Below are 26,213 nucleotides of genomic sequence, written 5' to 3'. Positions count from 1 at the left end.
AACTTTTCATCAGCGCAAACTGAAACCCCATGCACATTAAACCCTAACTCCCCATTCTCCCTCTCCACAGCCTGTGACAACCGCCATTCTAATTTATGCCTCTAAATTTGACTACTACTTCATATAAACGGAATCATACAATGTTTGTCCTTTTGTGTCTGGCTTATTTCACTTAACATAATGTCTTCAAGGTTCATCCATGTTGTAGCTTGTATCAGAATTTCATTCCTTTTTTAAGACTGAATAATACATACCATTATATAATGTATAGTTTTTCTTACATTTTGTTCATTCATTGATGGACATTTGTGTTGTTTTTACCTTTTGGCTATTGTGAATAATGCTGCTGCTATAAACATAGATGTACAAATATCTGAGACCCTGCCTTTAATTCTTTAGCCTATACTCAGAAGTGGGATTGTTGGATCATATGGTAATTCTGTTTTTAATATTTTGAGGAACTGCCTGACTGTTTTTCACAGTGGCTACACAATTTTACTTTCTCACCAACAGTGCACAGTGTCAATTTCTCCACATCCTCTCCAACATTTGTTATTTTGTTTTGTTTTTAGTTTTTTAAAAATAACCGTTTTAATGGATGTAAAGTGGTGTCTCCTTGTGGTCTTGATTCACATTTCCCTAATTAGTGATGTTGAACATCTTTTCATATGTTTATCACCTATTTGTATACCTTCCAAGGAGAAATGGAAGGTATATCAAGTTCTTTGCCCATTTTTTAATCAGGTGATTTTGTTGTTATTATTGAGCTGTAGGAGTTCTTTACATATTCCGTATATTAATCTCTTATCAGATAAATGATTTGCAAATAATTTCTCCCATTCCATGGATATGGGTTGCCTTTTCACTCTGTTGATTGTATTCTTTTTTTGATGCATCTTGGTTTTTAATTTTGATGTCCAGTTTATCTATTTTTTCTTTCCTTGGCTGTGTTTCTGGTGTTATATCCAAGAAATCATTGCCAAATTCAATGCCATGAAGTTTTTCCCCTATGCTTTCTTCTAAGAGTCTTAGCTCTTCTATTTGGGTCTTTGATTCATTTTGAGTTAATTTTGGACATGCTGTAGAGTAAGGGTCCAACTTCATTCTTTTACACATGGATATTCAATTTTTCCAACACTGTTGAAAAGACTGTCCTTTCTTTATTTGGCACTTTTGTCAAAAATGATTTGACCACACATATGCCAAAGTTTATTTCTGGGCTCTTTATTGTCTTTCATTTGCCTGTATGTCTGTCTTTATGCCAGTAGCACATTATTTTGATTACTGTAGCTTCGTAATAAGCTACCTCAAACTTTAAGATTGTTTTGTTTATTCAGAGCCCCTTGAAATTGTATCTGAATTTTAGGATGGATTTTTATTTCTGCAAAAAATGCCATTGAGACTTTGATAGAGATTGCATTCAATCTGTAGATCTCTTAGGGGATTGTATTAACAGTATTAAGTCTTCCAATCCATGAATATATGATATCTTTTCATTTATTTGTGTCTTCTTTAATTTCTTTCAACAACGTTTTGTAGTTTTCTGTATACAAATCTTTCTCCTCCTTGGTTAAGTTTATTCCTAGTATTTATTTCATTTTTATGCTAGCATACATGAAATTGTTTACTTAATTTCCTTTTTGGGTTGTTCATTCCCCTGGAGTTTTTAACTCTTGTTTGTCTACACTGAGTAAGGAATAATTGTCAGTTATAGTTTGAGTGCTCCTATAGCACTGGCTCCAGCAGTGGGCTTTTGCTCCTGGGCCTCAGCTTCTAGAAAGCTGTGATTTTCTGTATTTGCTTGTCTCTCCAATTGTGGGGCATGGGTTTGCTTATAACTTTAGTTCTCTGATGAATCTAAGAAGAGTTGTTGATTTTCAGTTTCTTTAGCATTTTTTTCTTGTTGTGAGGATGGGATTGATGATTTCCAAGCTCTTTATATGTAGGACCGGAAACCATAAGTCTCTGAGGCTCATCTTGTACTTTTCCAGTCCCAGCCCTGGAATCAACCACTTCTCCAAGGAGCCCTATTTCCTTTTAATGGAGCATGGTACTTAGAAGCCAAGGTCTTGGTGCTAAATATGTTCATTGCTGCTCAGGTATCATTGCTTTAGCAAACAGAGCCAGGAAATGTATAAAGGGTCTGTGTGTTCACATATATATTCACATATACATACACACATGTTAAAAACTGATTTGTATTCGTATTGATGCCACCAATACCAGAGAGTTCATTCTAGCTTTCTACCTTTACATATTTATATTTCTCTTCTCTGACAGTGTAAAGCTTGGTGCCTGTTGTCCACAGTTTACTTAATTGCTCAACCCTATAATACACTTAAAATAGTTTCAGAATTGCTAAACAATGCCATTGTGAGAAAACAGTAGAGGTATTTGTTTATAGTTCATTTTTGTCATTGGACTGAGGGCATATAGTCAAAATACTGTGTTCAGGAGCCACTCAGGTTATTCTCTGTCTTCCTTCCTTTCCCTCCCCTGTGGTTATGCTATTCATTTGAAATACAGTTAGATTTATTTGGTTTTTTGAATTGCATTTTGCCTCCCCCATTCTTTACTTTAAATTTTTGAGTCAATAAAAATAAAATGGTTCTAGAATTGCCTCCTTGCTACACCTTTTACCCCATTTCCATCCTTCTGTCTTTTCTTTCCTATTCTCAGAGGAGCCAGCCTGTTTTTAGTTTATACTTTGTGTTTCTATATGTACAAGTGAGCAGATACATATATATGTAATGTATTTTCTTATTTATCTTTCTTACCTAAAAGGTAGCATACTTGATACTCGTTTGCACTTTGCTTTTTTTCTTTTAACATTATATTGCGGCAATCACTTTATATCAATTCATAGAGATCTTCCTTAGTTTATTCAACCACTCTCCTCTGCATGAGTCTTTATTCCCCATATTTTGCAGTTATGAACAATGCTGCCCTGAATAGCCGTGTACTTAAGTAGTTTCATATTGTTGGAGGCGATCTTCCCTTTGATTGGGTTTGTTATTGGGGTTTCTTCCCTTTGATTGGCTTTTGTTATTGCACCAGCAGCACATAAGTTCAAAAGCTAACCAAAAACTTTTGAAGTTTTGTATATTTTATTGTTCACAAACATTAGTTGGTTTTTCAAAAACCTGTTAACAGGTGACTTCGTCAGTACTGCTACTGGGTGATTATAACGTGACAGAAAAATCCCACCTAACTAAATTGTTTTAAAAGTAAATATGTTAAAGTAATTACAGGAAGCATCTCCTTATTCAGTCAATTAATTCAAGGTGGTAAACTACTCTTAAGATCACAAAACATTTGTACTATTTCATAATTATTTTTCTTAATTAGTAATTCTAGTTGAATTTTTAAGGAAAAGATTATGTCATGTACATCTGCAAATAATGTGTGAAGTACAAGCCTGTTACTCTTGAGGGGAAATATCTAGACATACATTAATAATACTTTCAATTTTTTAAATTGGTGCCTGATTAAAAAACAAAACCTCATTGCATTTATTGTTAGTGTGGCTTTGATTCTCAAGGACTTCCTGTGATGAGCTGTTGCTGTTCTCTTTGATCTCCCATTTTCCTAAGAGGCCCCGAAAAAGCAAAGCCTCACTGCGATTTGTTCTAATCCCTGTTAAGAGCAACATTTTCAATTTAGTTCTTTGATTTAGCATCTTTAATATCTAATAGCCTTTAGGATTTAGACCTGTGTTTTAAACAATGGTGCAGCATGAGATTCAACTATTCTGGAAAATTTGCTACTATCTTTAAATGAAGATCTCTTGAGTTTTTAAAAGTTTATGCATTTAATTTCCCAAATCCTGGTATGTTATTACTACTCAACATTCCTGGGGCAGCCCTGAACCGTCTGGTTCAGGATTCCCACCCATTTATGTGGATTATTAAGAGCCAACTCTTAATAAATGCAGAACTTTCAGAACACATTTACCTGTTTTCAACTAGTTAAATGATTACTGAATGCTTTGTAAGACCATGTCATCTTGGAGAAGGATATTGTTTCAAAGGTCTTTTCTTAAACTTTGGTGTGTGTTTTTCTGTTTTTAATTTTATTGGGGAATATTGGGGGACAGTGTGTTTCTCCAGGGCCCACAGCTCCAAGTAGTTGTCCTTCAATCTAGTTGTGGAGGACGCAGCTCACTGGCCCATGAGGGAATCAAATCGGCAGCCCTATACTTCAGTGTTCACTGAGCCATCAGGCCGCCCTCTTAAACTTTGTTTTAGCAGGATGACTCCAGATAATCTATGCTAGTGGCATTTGAGGGGGAATAAAAAACATACAAAAAAACAGTATGTTTAGACCACATAACTTTTTTTGTGGGTAGGGTAGAACAGCAGGGTTGAATAGGAGTACATCTTCAGAAAATGTTCCTAGTATATTCACATAGATACTGTTAAATTCTGGCTGGCATATGGATTCAGCCTCTTCCCTTTCTTTTTTTATTCAAGTAACACTTTGTTTTTGTTTTTTTAAGATTTTATTGGGGAAGGAGAACATGACTTTATTGGGGAACAGTGTGTACTTCCAGGACTTTTTCCAAGTCAAGTTGTTGTCCTTTCAATCTTAGTTGCAGGGGGCCGAGCTTGCGGGAATCGAGGAGTTGAACCGGCAACCTAGTGGTTGAGAGCCCACTGGCCCATGTGGGAATCGAACCGGCAGCCTTCGGCGTTAAGAGCATGGAACTCCAACCGCCTGAGCCACTGGGCCAGCCCCACATACATAGTTTTAACATGGTTTTAAAAGTCACAGAGCTACCAGGTTTGTAATGGAAAACTGTAATCTCCCATTTTTAGCTTTCCCAACTTTCAACTTTTTTAGTTCTTTATTCTTGTATTTACCTAATTTTTAAAATAGAATATGTATGCTGTTTTCTTGTTTTTTATATTGTACATTATCTGCTGATTTCTTACAAATGATTTATAATTAGTCCTCATAAAACTCATTTGAGAGTGTTTACCTCTGAAACTGAATTTCATAGAGCAAGAAATCCTGCAAAGCTAAAGGATAAAATAGACTACGCTGCAGCACACAGTATTCAAACAAGTCGGTAGCTTTAGAATACGGCATTAATTGGCTGAGTTGCACAGAAAGCTTTCACCTACTTTAATGATATCAGTTTGGGTCCATTTCCTTCATGTCTCAGTCTCATTCATCAATCATGAGTCATCAACATACTGATACAGTAAACAGTTTTTTTAAAAAGATCAAATTCATTGCTACTTAGGTTTGGTTAGTTAAAAACAAAAACCAACACCCCCAAAGTTATATCTTACTACTTTTTTTAGTTTTAACAGAGAAAAGGGGCAAATCAAAGTCGTTGCTATTAGAATGTTTTAGTGTGACATTAGAATACCCTGTTTCCCCAAAAAGAAGACCTAACCGGACAATCAGCTCTAATGCATCTTTTGGGGCAAAAATTAATGTAGGATGCAATCTTATGTTATATGTAACATAATGTTATGTTATAGTCTTATGTTATAGTAAAATAAGACTGGGTCTTATATTAATTCTTGCTCCAAAAGATGCATTAGAGCTGATTGTCCAGCTAGGTCTTATTTTCGGGGAAACACAGTAGTTAGAGCAGAACAGATGATCCCCCTCTTCCTCTTTTATAATTTTCATTATTATATTTGGGATTTTGGGTATAGATTACAGTCCTTTAGCTATGTTTCTTTTGCATTTCTGGACCCATAGTCATGGCCTATTTTAATTTTGCAGAGTTCTTTGTTTGAAAACATTTCTACTTTTTGATGATTTCCTCTGTAACTCAAATAATTTATCAGAATAGATTTACTTAGAACTTGTGTGAATCTGGCTTTTAAATTTGGAAAATCTTTTTCTTCCTAGTAACAGCCATAGATATATGTCTGGGCAATTTGACAGAGATTCTTCTGAACTGGCATTCAGTTTTTAAGTTTCTCTTAGTAACTACTGAAAGCACCATTTCTATAAAACACACCAATAAACTTATTTTCCGTTTTATACACAAGTACATATTGGGCAGCACTGATACAAAAGCTGTTGCCTTAGCCTTGGCTTTTCACTGGTCTTAGAGACTTACTACTTTTTCTTAAAGGTTATCAGAGCCTGGATAGACTTTGCTATTAGCAAAAGTGAATAAAATAATCCTTTGAAAGTTACTTTTTGTATATTTATGTTGAATCAGAGTTTGGGCGTCCCATGTATAAAGTGTGATATAAGTCATTAGAAAAAATTATTTGACCTTGTCTGTTTTTCTAAATTAGAATTGGTACATGATTCCTCCAAGAAGTAAACATAAAAATATTTCTTCAGCTACTCATTCAGGATCTTATTTGTGAGTAAACGGAGCCTTGACAAAGGTATTTTAAATGAAAAGAACTTTTTAAAACTTTTCTTCAATAAGCTTCATTGTTTTTTGGGCTGAACAGTTCTTGTTAAAGCATTATTGAATACCTTTTGAAAAATCTAGGATAGCTCTGTTCTCTGATTTCTTCAGCAACCTTGTTTTATGAAGTACCCATTTATGCCCATTTATATTTTAGACTAGAGATTGGCAAACTATATATGTAGCTCATGGGCCAAATCCAGCCCACAAACTGTTTTTGTGTCTCTGGAGGTGAGAATGGCTTTTAAAGTTTTAAAAGGTTGTTAAGGGCTGGCCTGGTGGCTCAGGTGGTAAGAGCTCCATGCTCCTAACTCCGAAGGCTGCCGGTTCGATTCCCACATGGATCAGTGGGCTCTCAACCACAAGGTTGCCAGTTCAACTCCTCGAGTCCTGCAAGGGATGGTGGGCTCTGCCCCCCGCACCTAAGATTGAACACGGCACCATGAGCTGAGCTGCCGCTGAGCTCCCGGATGGCTCAGTGGGTTGGAGCGCGTCCTCTCAACCACAAGGTTGCTGGTTCTAATCTCACAAGGGATGGTGGGCTGTGCCCCCTACAACTAGCCACGGCACCTGGACCTGGAGCTGAGCTGCGCCCTCCACAACTAAGACTGAAAGGACAACAACTTGAAGCTGAACGGCACCCTCCACAACTAAGATTGAAAGGACAGCAACTTGACTTGGAAAAAAAGTCCTGGAAGTACACACTGTTCCCCAATAAAGTCCTGTTCCCCTTCCCCAATAAAATCTTAAAAAAAAAAAAAAGAAAAAGGTTGTTAAAAGAAAATACCACAAGATTGCAGAGATTTATATGTGGCCTGCAAAGCCTAAAATAATTACTATATGTTTCTTTACGTATTTATCTTAGACTAGTATATATAATGTACATGCAGCTCTTTTTAAATGTTTTACAAACCATTTGAATTAGCATCATCTTCAGTTAGAAAAGTGTTTTATTATTAGGTTGGTGCTAAAGTAATTGCGGTTTAAAAGGTTAAAAATAACCGCAGTTACTTTTGCACCAACCTAATTGTCGTGCAGGATGTCATGCGGGGTCTCTGGTCCTGCTCTCCACATACGAACGCAGGACATGGTGAGGCCAAAAAGGAACACCCACAGAGCCATAGGTAGGGGATACCACTATATTCGCGCTGGTGGCTGGGTGGGAGACACAGGAAGCAGGAGCCACACGATCCTCAACCCGCTGTCCACTTCTCTCTGCCAACCAACCCCATCTGAAGACTCAGTTTGAAATGTTGCTTTTATACTATTAGAATATAGACCAGTATTGCCCAAAAGAAATATAATCTGAGCAACATATGGAATTTTACATTTCCCACTAGCTACATTTAAAAAAAAACAAACAGGTGAAATTAATTTTAATATTATATATCCACAATGTTATTTCAACAATGTAATTAACACAAAAAAATTGGTATGTTTTAAATTTCCTTTCTCTTTCCAAGTCTTTGAAACCCGTGTATATTTGATACTGACAGCACATCTCAAGTACACTTTTTAAGTGCGCAATCGCCACCAATGTCTGATAGCCACCATACTGGAAAGCATAAGTCTACAGTGCTATTTGTCCCTTTACATTTGTCTTCTAATCCAAATAACTGTGAAGTATTTTCTTCTGTCAATGTTCTTCTCATTGCCATTATGGGCAGAAAATGAAAAATTCTGAATTTTCAAAAGTGTTCAATGAAAGCTTAAACCACAAAGATGGTATCTTAGAATTACAAAAGGGCCACTGCATCCATATGGTAACTGCAAGACAGAAAGTCAATTTTCTCTTTGCTTTTTGAAAGATTTCTAAAAAATAAAGGTCATGAGATACCAATCTTCACAAAAATTAAAGCATATTTGTAAAACTACCACAGTGGTCATTTGATCAATATGTGAGAATACTCCATCTAGTTGGTATCCCAGCAAGCTATAACTGATTAAATGATGTTTTTATATTGATGGTTTTTATTTTTTCCATTTCACCATAAAAATCCTATAAAATAAACTGAAGGAAATTACATCTTTTTATATTAGCATCTCATCTTTGAGTATCTATCAGTAGGTCCACTGTTGAGAAGAGAGCTAAAGTCCCAAATAATGATGTCATTGAACTTGTAAGTTGAGGAAATGAATATTAATAAGATACATCCATCAAAAGATAATTTTATTCATGCACGTTACCAAAGTTCTCGTCCATAACTTAGTTCTTTTCCTGACTATTCATTGTCATCATGATTTAATGAAGTCCCATCTGACTTTAAATGACCATCTGACATTTGGTAGTAATATATTGACAAAAAGGTAGGAGTCTCAGCCCATTTAGAGAAGAAATTCTGCCTTAAATCATTTTGGAACAAACTAGGATTTAAATGAGAAATACTGAGGAATTGTACAAATTGTGGTTTTTTTCCAAGGATAATATGTGAATAGTAACTCCCAAGTATCTCCTATAGATGACTGTTTTGTGTTGTATCTGGTTCTTCACGACTTCTGTCACTGACATTTACCAGTGTTGTAAACCGTGTTTCTATGGTTGAGAATGTCGGATACAGATTCTTTGGTTGAGGATCTTTAAAAATAAATCTAGATTGGTAATTTGTATCTTTGTCTATGGGAGTCCTACTACTGTCAGATGGCTACTTCTACAAAAGTGCTCTTTACCAAATTATGGAATTTGGGTTTATAGTGGAAACTTTTAGCAGCCACAAGAAGACCAAGTAATGGCAAAGTGTTAAGAATTGGAGTTGAAACTGCTAAGGAGTCTATACCTGTTTTAAAGAATGTTGCAGAAAATTGCTATTTACCTAACTAATACTGTTAAGCTATGCTGATGTAAGAAATTCCAAGCCAGTAGAGAATTTTTATGAGTTTATTTGAGCAAAACTGATGATATATGATGCTGGGAAGCAAGATCTCGAATGCTCCGGAGAATAACAGTTTTGCATTTTCTTTTATGCATTTGGAATTAAGGAGGGAATTTAAGGAAGATTGCACAAAGGTGGGAGAAAGCAAGGTAGGGATTGGATTGTGGGATAGTTAACAAGACTTTGTGCTCTGAGGGTGGTTATGCTTTCAAGGGGTATTACTTCTGGTGTTTCAAAAGTTTGTTAACCTAGACGCACAAGAACAATGGACAGGGCTTGCTTTAAAACCTTTCACTAAAGGAGCTATAGGTCTGGGGCATGACTATGCACATGACTTGCCCAGTTAGGAATTTATGATTTATTAAAACACCCATTTTTCGTCCAAAAATTGTTTAACAGTTAGTGTAGGAGAATCCGAGTGTTGATGTCACAGTGTTTTATTTGGGGCAAATTATGCTCAGAAAATGAGATTGTCTTTGCCAATAATTTATTTAACATAGCTTCACTGTGGGAATTATAATTTATACTCGTATTTCACAAGCCAATAGCATACAGGATAATGTCTCTTAATAAGCCAGTAAAGAAAGAACATGCTCCAAACCATTAATTAATTATGTCATTGTTCCAGGCAAAGGGGAGATGAAAGAAATAAGGTGCAAATTTAGTTGAGGTGTACCTTCCTACAAGTTGATTCTCAGTAGAGTCAGTCTTTCCAGCTAAAAGCTGAGTGAGTATCAGCTGCTGGCTTAGGCCCCTCCCTTCTTGGGCACACAGCTAGCGGGTTACAGCACTGGTGTTGGCCGGCAAGGGGAGCTGCTTCGAAGGTTATTACTGAGGGACCTTTACATGGCTTGCGCCACTGCCTACAAGTAGTAACTTCGCCAAGGCAGGAATAGATGTCCCTTCTCTTCCAATAATGATCTATACTCATATTTGGCATATTTTGTCTTTCTTTTATCAAATGTCCAAGTACTCTTACCTCAGTGGTTCTTAAACTTGGATCCACCTGGAAGCCTGGTTAGAACACAGACAGATTCAATAGGTTGAGGGTGAGGGCCCAAGAATTTGTAAACGATAATATTGATGCACTTTGAGAACTTGTATGAATGTTTTTACATGTTTCTCAAAGCCCTCCTTACTTGAGTATTATTTGAGTTTACAATTCATCTTAGCATAGATAATTTGTGTTTATTGTTGTGCAATGTATTAGGTGGGCAGGAAAATGGAATTTTCATGTGTAATTTTTGGTTCAACCTAATCTTTAAAATTTTCTTGCCTTATATAAAGCAGTTCATAAAATGCATTTTGCCAGCTCAGAGCAAACTAGAAACTATTTTTAATACCTATAATAATTAACCTAATTCAGGAAAAAGGAGCAGGCTTAGGGGAAAGGCTAGCACTCAGTGTGCAAGCTCAAAAATTGCTTCTTTGAGATTAATATTACCAGTTTCAATACAGCATTTAGAATTGTTTTTAGAATCCTGGACCTAGTTACTCAAAGCTAGAGCTGAATTTGTAAGAGTTAAATAGATTGTCTGTTGGATTCAACGTGAATGTTTCCAAGGTTGCTCTAACTTCAAACATTAGATTAGCTTATTTGAGTAGTTGGAGGTGTATTATTGTGCAGAAACTTGTAGAAGTAGCTAGAGAGAAATATAGAATCCATCTCATAGATGAACTGTCTTTCAGCTTCTCACATCTACTGTCCTTGTTTGATGTTATGAGAGCATAGCATTCCAAAAGCTAAGTTTTTCTACATTGTACCTTCATAGTATAACTATAAAGAGGTCTCATTTAAATCCTTAAAATGTTTTTTTTTCCAGAGAATTGCTGCCAAGCTTATTCCCATCTCTTGACTCTTGTCTTTGTCTTATTTCAAAGACAGAGCTGTTACCCAATTGAGCCTTGAATTATAAAAGTCCAATATTTTTGAAACCTTAAAATTAAAAAAGATCTTTTTTAATTTAGAAAATTCTTATGTTTTAAATTTGGGATCTATTACATTTTATGGCCCCAAATAGCATGTTTGGTTTTTGGCAGCTTCTGACCTGCCTGTGCCAATGAAAGCAGCACCATATGGTGTAACTAGGAAACCCACACCTTGGAGACAATTGCCTGGCATAAAGCAGAGACACTGCTCCCCATATGTTTAACCTTTTAAGCCAAAATATTGACCAAGATATATTAAGATTTTAGGACATTATGGTATCTTATCAGTTGAGTCTCACAACTCTTTTCCCACCAGCTTTAACGTTTGGCCACATTTTGAAAACACATACTCAGAACTTCATGGAATATCTTACCTAACCTCAGAAAGAAGCTTCTAAATGACTATTGCAAGAAAGGAAAGTATGTACCTTTCAGAATACAGTCAGTAAGTCTTTCAGTGCCCCTTACATGCTGGCACCCCTCCACCACTGTGCCCTGTCTCGGTAATTATCCCTTCCTCTCTTACTCACCCCACTCTCCTGACCAAATATCCAGAAGGAAAAGAGTTTGCAAATACTGATCATAGGTGGTAGTGTGAGTATTGGAAGATAGGCTGAAATTTGTATTAATAGTTCTATATGATAGAGTTTAGAACATGACAAGTAGAAGGGACTAATCACTGTTCCTCTCTCACTTCTATGTGTTTTGTCCTTTGTGTCCAGTTACGTTTTCCAAGTAACCCCTCTACCTGTTCTTTGTTTTGTGCTAGAGCAGTCATTCAGTTTATTGTGACCTTCATCCAAATGTTTCTCAACCTTATACAATTACTATTAAGGGTTTCCAGTATAATAGCTAATTCTCCTGAAAATAAAGGCACACAGGTAGGTTTTGTTTATCATATAGATTATGTTTGTTAGCTTTTGTGGGAAAGGATGAAACTTTACCATTCTAGGTTCTTTCAGCTGGTCTAATAATCAAATAGACATGAGACAGATTAACAAGAGAAAATGACCTAACTGAATTGCAGACGTACATATGGGAACCCCCCACACACGAGAGGTTCAGAGACAGAAAGGGAAAGTGAGGTGTATATGACATTCTGAGCTAAGGCACCTTAGGACTTCAGGGAGGACGAAGGTCATTCACAGGATGATAAGAAAAACAGATGTTTAGCGATTAGAAATTTGCCCTGCCCTATAGATACAGATCATTAAAAGTTATTTCTGGTGATAACTCTTGTTATGGGCAAGGCCTCTAATTTAAATTCTTTAAGAGAGAGGTAAAAGTTTCTTGTCTCAATTGCCTTCAACTCAACATAATTCACATGCCAAATTGGCACATCTTCGGGAGGCCTGTTTTGAACCCCTTTACTTTCAATAACCTTATTCAGTTATTTTTGAAACAAATACTGAGCACCTACTGTGTACAAGCTGTACTAGGCACTGTGTATACAAAAAAAAATGAAATTGGCAAAATTCCATCTTCCAAGAATATATAAGCAGGTTTACTAGAGAGAATACAGTATACTACGGCTGTATCTTGAGGCAGCTCATGAAATCACAGTTTCTAAAGACTCAAAGGAAAATATTAAATTCAACATTACAGAGAAGTACTTATAAATGTTAGTGCCTGGTCTGCTAAAAAAATGCTTCAAGCTCAGAAATTTATAAGGCTGGTTCAAGCTAAGTGACACACAGCTGAAAAATTAAATATGTCTTTAAATATTTTGTTATTTCTAAAGTTTGAACATCTAATAGTCGTGTGGTGTTTCAAAGTTGAAATTTTGAGAAATTATATTTTTAATTTGAATATAGTGAAACATTTTGTTAGTAATACAGATACCTTATATTTAAATATTTTAGAATAATAATCTACAGGTACTTTACCTTTTGAGGTGCTAATAGGAACATAGTTTAAAGCAGTGTTTTTCAGCAGGTATGTTTTTGGCATTATGAAGGGACTATTTCTCATTGTGCATTATTGTCTTGTGCATTAAAGGACATTTATATTTTTTATAGTCATATCAATAGTTGAAGACCTGCTTACAACTATTTGGCCCAATAACATTGAGGAAGTTTTTATTACGTATAAGTGAATACCAGTATGTATTCCTGATTTACTATTTTTAAAAGCAGTAAATTATAGTGGAGACATTACCTATAAATGCCATGTTGCCGCCCAAGTCCATATGATAAATAAAAGTGTCCCCTCACATTTCCAAATGTACCTGATTAGGAATTAACCATCTGCTTATTATATAACACCTTTGTTCTCTGTACATGTGTACCACATTTTACTTGCTGAACTTTGAGGGTTGCCCTGAACTTTAATAAGTAAAACATCTCTCTTTTCTTTTTGAAAAATAGAAGTGAGTACGTGCTTAGATATCTAAAGGAAGAGTTTCCAGCTTGCCTGGTGAAGGCACTTATCATTTTGGTTATTATAAATTTCACCAAACGTTTTCTCACACTGGAGACAATATCCACATCACAGTGTGGAAGATGCAATACTCCACCTAATCTTTTCATTTTAAGTTTTATTGTAGTATATTTTGTATATCATAGAATTCACCAGTTTCAGGTTTACAATGGTTTTTAGTGACTTTACTGAACAGTGCGACCATCACCATAAATCGGTTTTAGAGCATTTTTATCCCTCCAGAAAGATCCCTTATTCCCATTTATAATTAATTCCCATTCGTTCCCACACCTAGACTCCACCTATCTCCTTTCTGTCTCTAAATTTGCATTTTTGGACATTTTATATAAATGGAATCATCATTATGTGGCCACTCCCTTCTTAAAATAGTTCCTGTGACTTCCCTATCAGTCGGTCCTTAGTCACCTCCTCTATCAAGTGCTTAAATGTCATGCTTCTATTCTCACTCACTCGCGGTCATTTCACTCCTAAATGGGATGATTCCCGCGTCTCTATCACCAGCCCAAAACTTTTTTCGGAGCTCCAGACACTTAATTGCCAACTGCATGTGTGGGGGATGTTCACGGGCACCTCAATCTCAGCATCTCTGGAACTGAGTTTAGTACCTGCTACCCCACGCCCGCTGGGCCTGGATTTCACTTCTCAGTGAATGTACCACCATCTACTTTGTCCTCCAACCTGGAAACCAGGACAGCCATCATCCTTCTTTCTTCTTTCCCCCACTTTCACATCTAATAAATTGCCAACTCGGAAGTCACCTCCTAAATACCACATACACTGAACATTGTCAGCCTGAATTTAAATGATATAAGTACGCTGTGTAGTTTGAGTAAAGAATCTGTAGAGGGCTAAGTCAAGATCAGGCCTTAATAGGAAACGTAGTAAATTCTCATTCCACCAGCAGTTTTAGGTTTTGAGATTCACAAGAATAAACTCAGCACAGTTTTAGTAACAAGATAAGTATCTTTAACAAGTTTCAGATTTAATTTTATTATAATTCAGTTTTTTAAAGTTTTTTTTTATTAAAGTTACACGTAAAGAATCAGTGGATCCTATAAAGTTTAAGACACAGCAATTTGTATTACCCTTATAGTTATTTTTTAATTAAGACTAAAGCAGATTCTTCTGGCTTTCACCTCCCCTCTTTCTTATACTGTAAGAAAAGTTTTCTGTTCTGTAGAACAGAAGCATAATTTATAAAAGTTTTCTTTCTCACCAAACAAAATTGCTACTGACAACAAATTCAATGTCTACTTGCAGTGGTTTGACACAATTAGTAGAGGCAGTTTCCTGTTTAATAAGTAAATACCACTATTTGCATTTTCCCTTTACAAAAGAGTAAAGTTCCTTTTTATTCTTTCATTTAGCGGCAATTTTAGTTGAATAGAGAGCATTTTAAGTTTTATGCACAATCTTCATTGACTTAGACTTATAGAGTACTGGGATCATGGAGACCGAGTGGAATTGGTGAAGAACAGAGTGGAACAGGGAATAAAATTAGAAATGCATTATTAGATTCAATAGAAGCTAGCAAGAATGTCTTTTCTGAACAACTATTAAGAAAGTAAGAAGGGAGTTTTTCTTCCTAAGAGATGGCTTTCCCATCATTTCCCCTTCCCTTTTGAATTATGTTTTCATTTGTTATCTTAGAGACATAATCACCTTTTTGCTCTTTAGTTCTGTTTTCTTTTTCTCTCTCACTTCTCAGTCCCTCTCCCTTTCAACATTTCTTCCTCCTCAACAGGCCTAAGAAAAGGCAGGTCCTTTCTGTCCTTTACATGAGATTGACTGATACTCAGCGACAGCCATTGCCATGTACCTCACCGTCACTACCCAGGAGCCCTCAGTCTTCTAACTTTCTGAAATAGGTGTTTGAAAGAAAGAAATGAAGCAGAATTTACTGAGAGTTCACATGAAATTGATTGGTTTTTACCTTATACATATGTTGTAATCAGTTTATATCTAATTTTTAGAAATTCTTCAAAGGATGTGTTAAAGGAATTTTAAAGAGATAAAAAGTTGTCTTTTTTTCCCCTTCAGACCTAATCCATTGGTGTTTATTCGTATGGGATTTTTTTCTTGGTCATTTCTAAAACTTCATTTGAAGGATGAACATTTTCTCCTGGGGGACTTGGATTTAAATAAATAATGAATTTATTTATTTTCATTACTTATATAAAGGTGAATTCCTTTAAAGGTATGCAGAGGAACTCCAGAAATGTAATTTTTTTCCCCAAAATTTATCTTTTTTTTTTTATTGGGGAATGTTGGGAAACAGTGTGTTTCTCCAGGGCCCATCAGCTCAAGTCGTTGTCCTTCAGTCTAGTTGTGGAGGGCGCAGCTCAGCTCCACGTCCAGTTGCCGTTTTCAACCTTTAGTTGCAGGGGGCGCAGGCCACTGTCCCATGCGGGAATCGAACCGGCAACCCTGTTGTTCAGAACTCACGCTTTAATCAACTGAGCCATCCGGCCGCCCCAGAAATGTAATTCTTGATAATCCTTTTCTTCCCCATCCTAGTGCTTTTTCATCAAGAAACCAAAATAGTGGCCTTAATTTTCTGAGACTAGTCCTTCTAGACATCCTTATTTAATAATTTATTGTCCTGTCGGTTTGAAGTCATTGCACAGTTGTCTTGGTCTTAATTTGAGTTTTTGTTAAAGAATTGATGTTAAAATTTAAAGGTCTGAAAAATAGATCAGAAAGGAAATATTTGAGAAAAGCTGTTTATTTTCTTGTGACCCCAGTGACTGCCAGTTTGCCTTTGGAAACCTGGAGGTCAGTTAGAATTTCTGTCAACCAAGTGACAAATGTATATAGAGTGCCACTCTGTGCCTAGTATTGTGGTAGCCCAGGAAGGCTGTGACTACTGCCTTCTAGGAACTTCCTGAAATGTAACTTAAGAAGAAGAATTCTACCAGAGACTGGGCTTCTTGGGATCAACCAAGAATTTACTTCAATAGAATTCTAATATTTTCAGGAGAAATTTCAAAGTAGATATAACTTGAAGCTAAATTTGTGTCAACAAAATTATTTGTGCCTTTGCCTGCTCTATGATGTCATAGTTGCCCCAAGTAAGAATTAATTAAGAACATAGATTTGAAATTTTTATTCAATTTCAAATTGAAGAAGGTGTCCCTTGGCAGATGTTTTCAGAATGGAAGAGATGCTAAAGGGCTTGCTTTAGTGAGTTGGGTTCTCATTCAGAAACTGACATTGAATATTGACTTTAAAACTTTGACTTTTTCGTGCTTAATTCTTCTTTTCTAAAAATACAAGTTTAAGCTGTCATCAGTGGATTAAATGAAATTATATGTATCACAAGAATACAACTTTTGGTATAAGACAATTTCAATGGTTCCTCTACTTGGAATGGATATTTTTCACAGATGTAAACTGTTGTGAGCTGGTAATTATATTATTGGAGTTGTCAGAGGGATTCAGAAAGGTATGGCTCTAATTTTTCTGGGAGAAAGGTTTGAAAAAATATCATTTTCTCTTTTCACCATAGTTCAAATTGAAAGCATTCTAACGGCAGAGCATGGATTAATGATTGGCTTCTCCCAAATCTTGCACGAGTTACCTGGTAGAATAGGAACTGGAATTAACAGTTGCACAGTCTTACCCAGTCCGTTGCTCTCCTCATTATGCAAAGCCAATACGCAGAGGCAAGACTCTTGTGTTGTAACCGATCTATTTTGGTGGCAATTAATTATGTAACTAGATCTACTTAATCTTAAATGTTAAGGCGAGGTGATTAGTCATCTTTGGGAAAAGAATCTGCTGTTTATCTGTTTTTTTGTTTTTTTGATTTTTTAGAGAGGGTGTATAATTATATTAAATAAGCTATTGGTGAACCAGGGAACAGGTTGAAGAGATAACTTACATTTATAGGAATTTGTTTTTGTTTTTAATTGAGGGTACTACCACCTATAAGGAAGAAGGGGAACGAAATAAAACCAGAAAAACTTAGAAATTTGTAATGGCCCCAAAATGAAATAAGAGGCAGTTTTAAACGAGGGAAGTCAACTTTCTATTCTTATACACTGTTCCTTTGTTCTGAAAGCAGGGACAATTTTAGTAACCAGTTGAATAAATTATGTTGTTAAGTCATGAATATTGAAATTACTTGTTCAGTGTCAAGCCTTTTGGAAAGGAAGTATTCAGTTCTCTTTCTTTTCAAGCTTCATTAACTTGCTCTTAGTCCGAAATTATCCCACATTATGTTTTAAAGTGTGTTTTTGGTAAGTTTTAGGTAAAGTTTAAAACTTAAAATTCTGGCTAAAGGTTTTTAGGAAGTCACTTAATTAGATAAAATGTTATAAGATATCTTAGTGTGAGTTATGTCCTAAATTTTTATTTACAAAATATGTCATGAATCACATAAATTGATTTGTGTATATACCGTATTTGCCGGCGTATAAGACGATTTTTTGGCCCCGAAAAATATGCCTCCAAGTGGGGGGGTCGTCTTATACGCCAGGTACACTTCAGATAGACTGCCCATAGTGCTTGCCCCGTGCCATAGTGGCCTCCCGATGCCCGCCCACTTCATTCCACATACCGTTCAGGCATCAGCAGCGCTGCTGGGTGTATGCTCGGCTGTTATGCGATTTTGCTGTTATGCAATTTTACCACACTCGCAAAATCGCACACAGCCGAGCATACACCCAGTATGATAGCGCAAAATCGCGAATCGCGATACCATACTGGGTGTATGGTCGGCTGTGTGCGATTTTGCGAGTGTGGTAAATTCGGGTTACCGTATATTTCTTTACATATGCATTGAAGATTCGCGATTTTGCGCTATCATGGTGCCTGTTAGAATGTTGAAGAGCTCGCACTTGCGCACTAGTGAGGTCCCAGGGAGATGCTGATGCAAGGGTGGACCAGACTGCTATAGTGACAGGGCGGGCAAACAGGGAGCAGGGACCAATCAAATCAGGCTTTGTATACAGCCAACAGCCAACCACAATACTGCACCATTGTACAGTACAGCATAGAAAATGTCGACCAGTCAAACCCCTATCATCCCTATCATGGCACCAGCCAAAAGAAAGAAGTATGATGCAAATTTTAAACTGAAAGTTATTTGGTGTGTGGAAGGTGTGCGGAAGAGGGGGTAGTCTTATACGGCGAGTATATAACAAACTCTGTATTTTGAGTGGAAATGTTAGGGGGTCGTCTTATACGCCCAGTCGTCTTATACGCCGGCAAATACGGTAATTATGAATTCTTTATTTTAGTGGCATAACAGGCCTCCAACATTCATAATGTTAAGATTCTTAACCAAACAAATGACTCAGAGTAGACATATACATATGTACAGTACTGTTTACAACCTAAATGTGTATATTAAATGTCTTAGAATGTTGCATTTTATGGATTTTATTTAGTACATATTACAGAGATGTGTCTCATGTAAATGCTCAAAGCTTTTCTTCCTGCATCTTGAGGTAAAAATAAGGAACATAATTGACATAAACAGGAGTTAAGTTCCTACAGCACCTAATCACCGTAATAACATTGAATGAAACGATGTTATGTGAGGACCTGCTGTGTGGCCTTTTTGATGAATTTCTTACAAAACAGTTTATAAATGTTAGCCACTTTGGACTGAATAATATTGCTTTAGGTGCCACTCTTGTAACCTGGGCACCAAAACTGACTACCCAGGCAACTGGGCAATGAAAAACAAGGCCTTTTATCCCTTTATAGCTATGTGCTCGCCGTGGTTGGGAACCAAGTGGATAGACCTGTCCAAGATTCTTTCCCTTGGGGTTAAAGAGGAATCTGGCCAAGCTTTTGATAGAATGCTTGACTCGTTTCCTTCGCCCATAAATGAGGTAAAAATGCTCCCCACTAGCACCAAACTAGATTCCAGATTTCTAAGTCATCTCCTAGGGAGAAAAAATGAGGTGACTTTTCCCTCCTGCTGATAGTAGGCTCTCATGAGGATGACTTAGTCCCAGAGAAACGCATTCATTCACGTTGTGAGTGGGGAAATGAGGCAGTCTTGGCAAGGCCATGATTGGATTTTAAAACACTTGTCATTACCAAACAGCTCTACATTTCTTGACTATTGGGCACTCTCAAATGGGAAATTGATGAAAAGGGTCACTGAGCTCTATATGTCAAAAGGGGTAATCTCCAAACAGTCTTTTGAGGATGACCTGTTTCCTAAGTTTATAGGTACCTGTTTTTGATTTATAATAATCAAATAGGGAGGAAAATAGGGAAAGAGTTCACAGTATTGCTTATAAGAGAGAAAACTACTTATTTTTGTAGTTTACATTTTTATAAACTTTAAGATTTGTAGTCATCGCCTGTTAGTCACCTGGTTATCTGATTGACTGTGGCAGCATTGCAGTGCTTGTGTTCAGGTAACCCCTATTTTGCTTAATAATAGACCCAGCAAGAGTACTGCTGCTGGCAATTTGGAAATGCTAAAGGCAAAGTGTTTCCTCTAAGTGAAAAGGTGAGTGCAGTACAATAAGATATTTTCAGAGAGAGAGAGACCACGCTCACATAACTTGTATTTCAGCATATTGTTATCACTACCTATTTTATTATTACCTTTTGTTGGTTTCTCACTGTGCTCAATTTATCATAGGTATGTATATATGTATGTATGTATGTATGTATGTATAGGAGAAAACACTATGTGTGGGGTTTGCTATTATCCATGGTTTCAGGATCCACTGAGGATCTTGGGACATATCCCCCACGGGTAACGGACACTACTGCACTATATCCTTATTTGGCATTTCCTGCTCTGGGCACAGAAAATGATAAAATGTATTAATATTTGATATTTCTGTTTGGTCAGTGTAACTAGTTTTAGAGTTTTCTTAAACAAAAGTAAGATGTGATTTCTCAAAGGAAATTCTGGGGTGGTAGCATCTTCATGGATGTCGATCACCTGTCATGAGTCAAGAATTGCTCAGTCTTTGTTTTTTGGTCAGTCATTAGGTCCAGTAATTAGCCAGATTGCTGTGTGTTTTCATATTTTCAGAATAGGGGTGTAACCTCGCTGAGTGTGAATGAATTAGTACTTGACAGAGCTGAAAATCTTGCCAGTGTTTTTATGTATGATTAAGTATGCTACCTGAACCAGAGCAGAACTGTTTGCTAATTCCCACTGTTATATATACACACATACATACATACATGTGTACATACACATGCACACCTTTTGACTTGATTAGAATTAAAGGATAGTGAGGGTATTTTCATTTTAAAGATTCAAGAGGCAAGTCTTGACCTCGCCATAGCCCCATCACTGCCTTGCATTTATGTGAGACTGTCCAAGAATCAGGGATAAGTGGGCCCTAATTTGTCTGTGGGGTCTTACCTATCTATCTTTTACCCGTTTTGAAACTCAGCATGTTCCTATAGAAGTAGCTATACATTATTCTTGGCATTTAGTTTTCAGGCTGCTTCTCTGAGCTTTGCCTGAAGGAGTGTCCCAGTGGGTAGTCTGCTCCAACACCTGGGAACAATATGACAAGGGCGAGAAGCCCCTGCACACCTACCATTTGTGTGGCCAGATGGTCCTGGTGCTGGGCTGTCAGTTAGAAAAACTGCCCATGAGGCCCCGGGATGGGTCCTGTGTAATTGGTGCTGCCAAACGTGCCCGCATGGTTTGTAACACTGAAGGCAGGAGACTATCTTCAGAGGCCTGAAGGCACTGAACCGTACAGGGAGAAGTGTGCGGGGTGGGGACTGCTACTCTTCTTAGCAGTTCCAGAAGAAGAACGCTCCTGTGGCTTTCATCATGAATGGAGGAGTAGTCTAGTTTGGCCAGGGGTTTGGAAAAACGAATATATATACTCGGAAACAAGAGCCTCCCAAGAAGGCGATGATGACCAAACAGGCCAAAGACATGGGCAAGTTCAGCGCTGTCAGTGTGTCTGCTTTTAATGAAGAGGAAGAACAGACTGAGTTTCGGGAGGTTGCTGCCCGTATGCAGAGAATGCCAAAGTGATTGAAAACAACCACAGGGCATGGGCAAAAGGAGTCTGCAAGAGCCGCTGAACTGGAAGCCAAGAAAGTGAAAATGAAGGGGACCTTGATTGACAGCCAGTTCAAAGGATCAGACCAGAGGCGAACATTTAGATCAGGAGGAAAAAGAACTTTTTCTTGATTGCATGGACTAGTTCCTACCTTTATGCCCCAGTACAAGGGCGTATACTGCTCCCCATTGATTCTCCTACATTCTGTGAGGTCTTTGAGTCTATCTGACAGGCTTTCTAGAGATGGATTTTTCCAGATCTTTCTATATGTAGATCTTCTGTACTATTTTTTTGTCCATTTGTTGTAAACTTCTTCAGTTGTGTGGAAATTATGTATAGATCAGTGCTTGAGTGTCTCTAGTTTCTGAAACTGTTCTTATTCCTTCTTCAAAGTTAATAAAAATGTTTAAAGATTAAAAAAAAGATGTAACTATACAGTATTATATTTCCCAGCTGTTACCCCACCACCCTCTGGGGAAGCAAACAAATAAATAACAGTAAATTAAATCACCATTCTCTACACTGTGTTTAACATAACGTATTAATTTGGATTATAGGAGATCATTATTGGACAAGTATTCAGATTTTATTACAACTTTCTGATTATCCTATCATGTATTAGAGATGCCGAGTATATAAGCCTAAAAATGGTCACCTCGCTATACTTAGTTCTCTGCCGTCTGCACAGAATGTGCCTTTTCCATCTCACACCCCCATCTTATCCTCCTCAATACACACAGCATCACAGCACCAAATTAAAGCCACCTTTTAAGGTTCAACTTAAATGTACTGTCCTCCATTAGACTCTCTGGTTTCCTTTCTATCATCCTACTTGTGGAGGATGATGGTACTTTTTTCATTCTTTAAATACCGGCACCCCTCCCCACACACGCGCACACACACACCAACTCCATATTCAGCTTTGCATGATGGTTAGGTATAGACTCATGTTTTATCTCCTCTACCACACAGCATCTGTAATCTTTATTTCATACCTTTTTAAAAAAATTTTATTGGGGAATATTGAGTAACAGTGTATTTCTCCAGGGCCCATTAGCTCCAAATCGTTGTCCGTCTATCTAGTTGTGTAGGGCACAGCTCAGCTCCAAGTCCATTCGCCGTTTTCAATCTTAGTTGCAGGGGGCACAGCCCACCATCCCATGCGGGAATTGAACCGGCAACCTTGTTAAGAGCTCGTGCTCTAACCAACTGAGCCATCCGGCCACCCCTATTTTATATATATTTTTTAAAATCTCCCATTGGACATGTACAATAAATCCTTTTTGAAAAGATGGAGGAATTTTAAAGAATCATACAAAAGAACAACTCTTTAGTGAATCAGAACATTGTTGGAGGGCATGAAGCCTATGTTGATCGCTATCGTTTTGGAAAAACAATACTTAGCAGCTATTCCTTGGTGCAAATAAGAAAAATTCATTCTTATTGAGCCAGAATAAGGCACTAAGAGGAATTCAGTTATGAGTCTGATTGAGGGTTAAGATTCAGTTTACACTTGCTCGGGGAAAGTTTATCAAGTCTAAGTTAAGACTGGGTTTATCTGGTCATTACTAACTATAATACATTGACTTTGCTTTTTTGGTGGGCATGAAGGGAGTGGTTTGAGCCAAGTTAATAAGTGGATTGCTCATATAGTTGGGAGTTTACTGAGTTCTTGATGAATAAACTCCCAGAAGAATTTACTCACATCTACAACAGAATGTCTCTAATCAGAAGGAGGCATCAGGTTGTTTACCACTCTTCAGATTTTTGCAAGGCCATGAAAGCACAGATACTGTTGACATTTTTTGTTTGTTTGTTTTCTCCCAGGTGATTAATAAACAGAGTCTGTTGTCACTTAGTTTAGTACCAGGTCTGATCTGGTGGGTAGTTCAGCTTCAGTCAGTGCAACTGTAGAATGTTCCGTGTTTTAGATACAATACAACTCCCAAGCATTTCTGTTTCAGAAACTGAAGCAACTTCCAAGTCAGTTTTGTGAATGCTTTAATTTCTCCCACCAGACGAATTAACTCAGCCTGTTCACCTCCGGGAAATCGTTTCAGACTTGTACTTTCTGTAAAAACAATCCTCTTAAGTGAATGTGATGGTTGATCTAATTTGACCAGCACAGAATGATTAAGATGAAGAAGGAAACCATGATCATAATACGCAAATTGCCAGCATTAAAAGACATGGAGTTCAATAAATATTTCTATTTTTATATTCTACGTCTCAGATTTTATAGACTCATAAAGCTAGAAAGAATCTCAAGCATTTTAGATTGGTGTTTCTTAATTTTTTTTTGTCTTATGGATCTTTTAGAAATAATGATGACAGCTGTAGATTCTCCTCTCAGAAAAATATACTTGCACACAAAAGTTTGTATTCAGATTTAAGACAGTCTCACTCCTGAAGTCTGTTTATGGATCCTAGGTGAAGAAATCCCTATTCTAGTCCAAAGCCTGTTCTCAGGATCTGGAGAAGTTAAGTGACTCACCCCAAATCACACAGCTTCTATAGCTGAATACTTCTGTTAGTCTATTGTTCTTCCACTATTCTGTTCCTTTCTTTAAAACTTATTCTGAATTTACAAAACACAAAGGAAGGCTAGGGTTTTAAGCCTTAAAATCAACTATTTCGGCTTTAGCTTACCTAATGAGGAGATTAAAATACAGTAATACCCAAAACATTTAAATTATTGATTTGGAAAAGCCAAAGAACTAAGCCAAGTTTTTTATAACTTGCTGTGGTTATTCAAGGGTTAATCCAAGATCCCGAGTTGATCTAATTCCTCCATCAGTTTCTTAACTAGGCTGCCTACCTCGAAATTCCTCATATATCTGTCAAGCAAATCACTCCAGAACAATAGGTCTGTTTATTCATCCTGTTTACCTTTCTTTCTCTCGCACCTCCCAAAGGCCCCCCCACCCCCATGGTTGTGTTCAGCCTGACCTACCAAGCCTTTTTGGGGAGGTTTCCAGCTGAAAGCATCACAGTAAGCATTAGTTGCCACTTACTATCATGATTTAAATCGTTTTGTTATCTCCTAGCAATGTACCTTTCATCGTGTTACTCAGTTTCTCTGTATTTCAGTATCATCATCTGTAAAATTGAACACAATACCATTTATATTTCAGTCCACCATGTTGTAAGAAATAAATGTAGCACCTTACTCAGTTAAGGGACAGCTTTTACTATTTCCTGCTACACCCATCCCATTCTCTGTTGGAGTCAGGCAGGTTTCTCCAAGAGCTCAGTGCGTAATCCTGTACATGATGTTGTTGCATCATTTATTCACCATTGACTGAGTTCCTTCTCTATTTTCTTCACTGCTGTGTTGGATTGGGGGGATATATCGTGTTCTCTTTTTTCTCTATTCATCATAGTTCTTTTATTGCTATGAATATATGCAACTTCAGCAATCTGTTCTATAAGATTTGATCATTAAATTAACAGAAAGCTGTTTATGAAGCTTTTCATAAAATGTTCTCCCAGTTTTCCATTGTTCAGAGGACAATTATTTTATTTCCAGTGAGGAAACACTTGATATAAGAGTCTCTTCTTTTTGAAGTCCAGATTTCTATCTCCAGAGTGATTCAGAGCAGTTAATAATATGGCAGAGCTCAGCTTCTAATTTGATGCTTCCACAGGCCGGGGGCCCTCACTTTTCCTTTTGTTGGTGGGGGTGGGGGTGGGGTAGGACTCCCAAACTGGTAAGAAGAAAAGTTTCAGCTCTTAAAACAGAAATAGACTCAGAGATACAGAGAAAAAAGTGATGGTTGCTAAATGGGAGGGAGGTTGGGGGGTGGGGGAAGGCGAAGGGATTAGAAAGTACAAATTGGTAGTCACAACATAGTCACAGGGATGTGAACTACAGTATGGGGAATATAACCAATATGTTGTACAGATTATGTAGGGTGCTGGATGGGTACTGGACTTATCAGGGGGATCGCTTCATAACTGACCACTGTGCTGTACACCTGAAGCTGATTAGAATGATATTGAATGTCAACTATAGATAGATAGATAGATAGATAGATAGATAGATAGATAGATAGATAGATGATAGATAGATAGATAGATAGATAGATAGATAGATAGATAGATAGATATTCACGGAATATAAAGTATAGCACAGGGAATATAGTCAGTGTAATTGTAACAGCTATATACGATGTCAGAGGGGTAGTATACTTGAGGGAGAGGGTTATCACTTTGTGAGGGGTTTAAATGTCTAATCATTATGATGTTTTTATACACCTGAAACTAATATAAAAAATTAATTTAAAAAAAGGTTCAGCTCTTAATCCTCTATCTTGACATGTTCTTACCATTTGAAAAAATGATTAGGCATATCCTTAATAGATATATAGTGATTCATAAAATATTAATTGTTCTAACATACACATTATAAAGAATTAAAATGTAAATTAAAGTATGAATCTTTTTAAAAAGACACGTTCTACTATTTTCTTCCTAAGCCCCGGGAAGATCATCTAACTGGCATCCTCTTTGGAAATCATTCCTCTGTCTAATCCTTGAGACCCAGCTCAAGTCCCTACTCCTGCTTAATTT

At 37.0% G+C, this 26,213-nt stretch overlaps 1 protein-coding gene and 1 pseudogene across 2 annotated transcripts in view; both read left to right on the top strand.

Moving 5' to 3' along the window:
• The window catches only part of GLG1 (golgi glycoprotein 1), a 98,126-nt gene that overhangs the window by 20,512 nt on the left and 51,401 nt on the right, over nt 1-26,213 (top strand). The gene's annotated exons all lie outside the window — the stretch shown is intronic.
• LOC308489572 (STING ER exit protein-like) lies at nt 21,096-21,772 on the top strand (annotated as a pseudogene). The gene has a single exon. The product of its transcript is annotated as an STING ER exit protein-like (transcript).

The sequence above is a fragment of the Rhinolophus hipposideros genome (genome assembly GCF_964194185.1).
Source record: "Rhinolophus hipposideros genome assembly, chromosome: 21".
Taxonomy (NCBI): domain Eukaryota; kingdom Metazoa; phylum Chordata; class Mammalia; order Chiroptera; family Rhinolophidae; genus Rhinolophus; species Rhinolophus hipposideros.
Note: the sequence above shows the minus strand (reverse complement) of the source record. Positions and strands in the feature narration are given on the sequence as shown.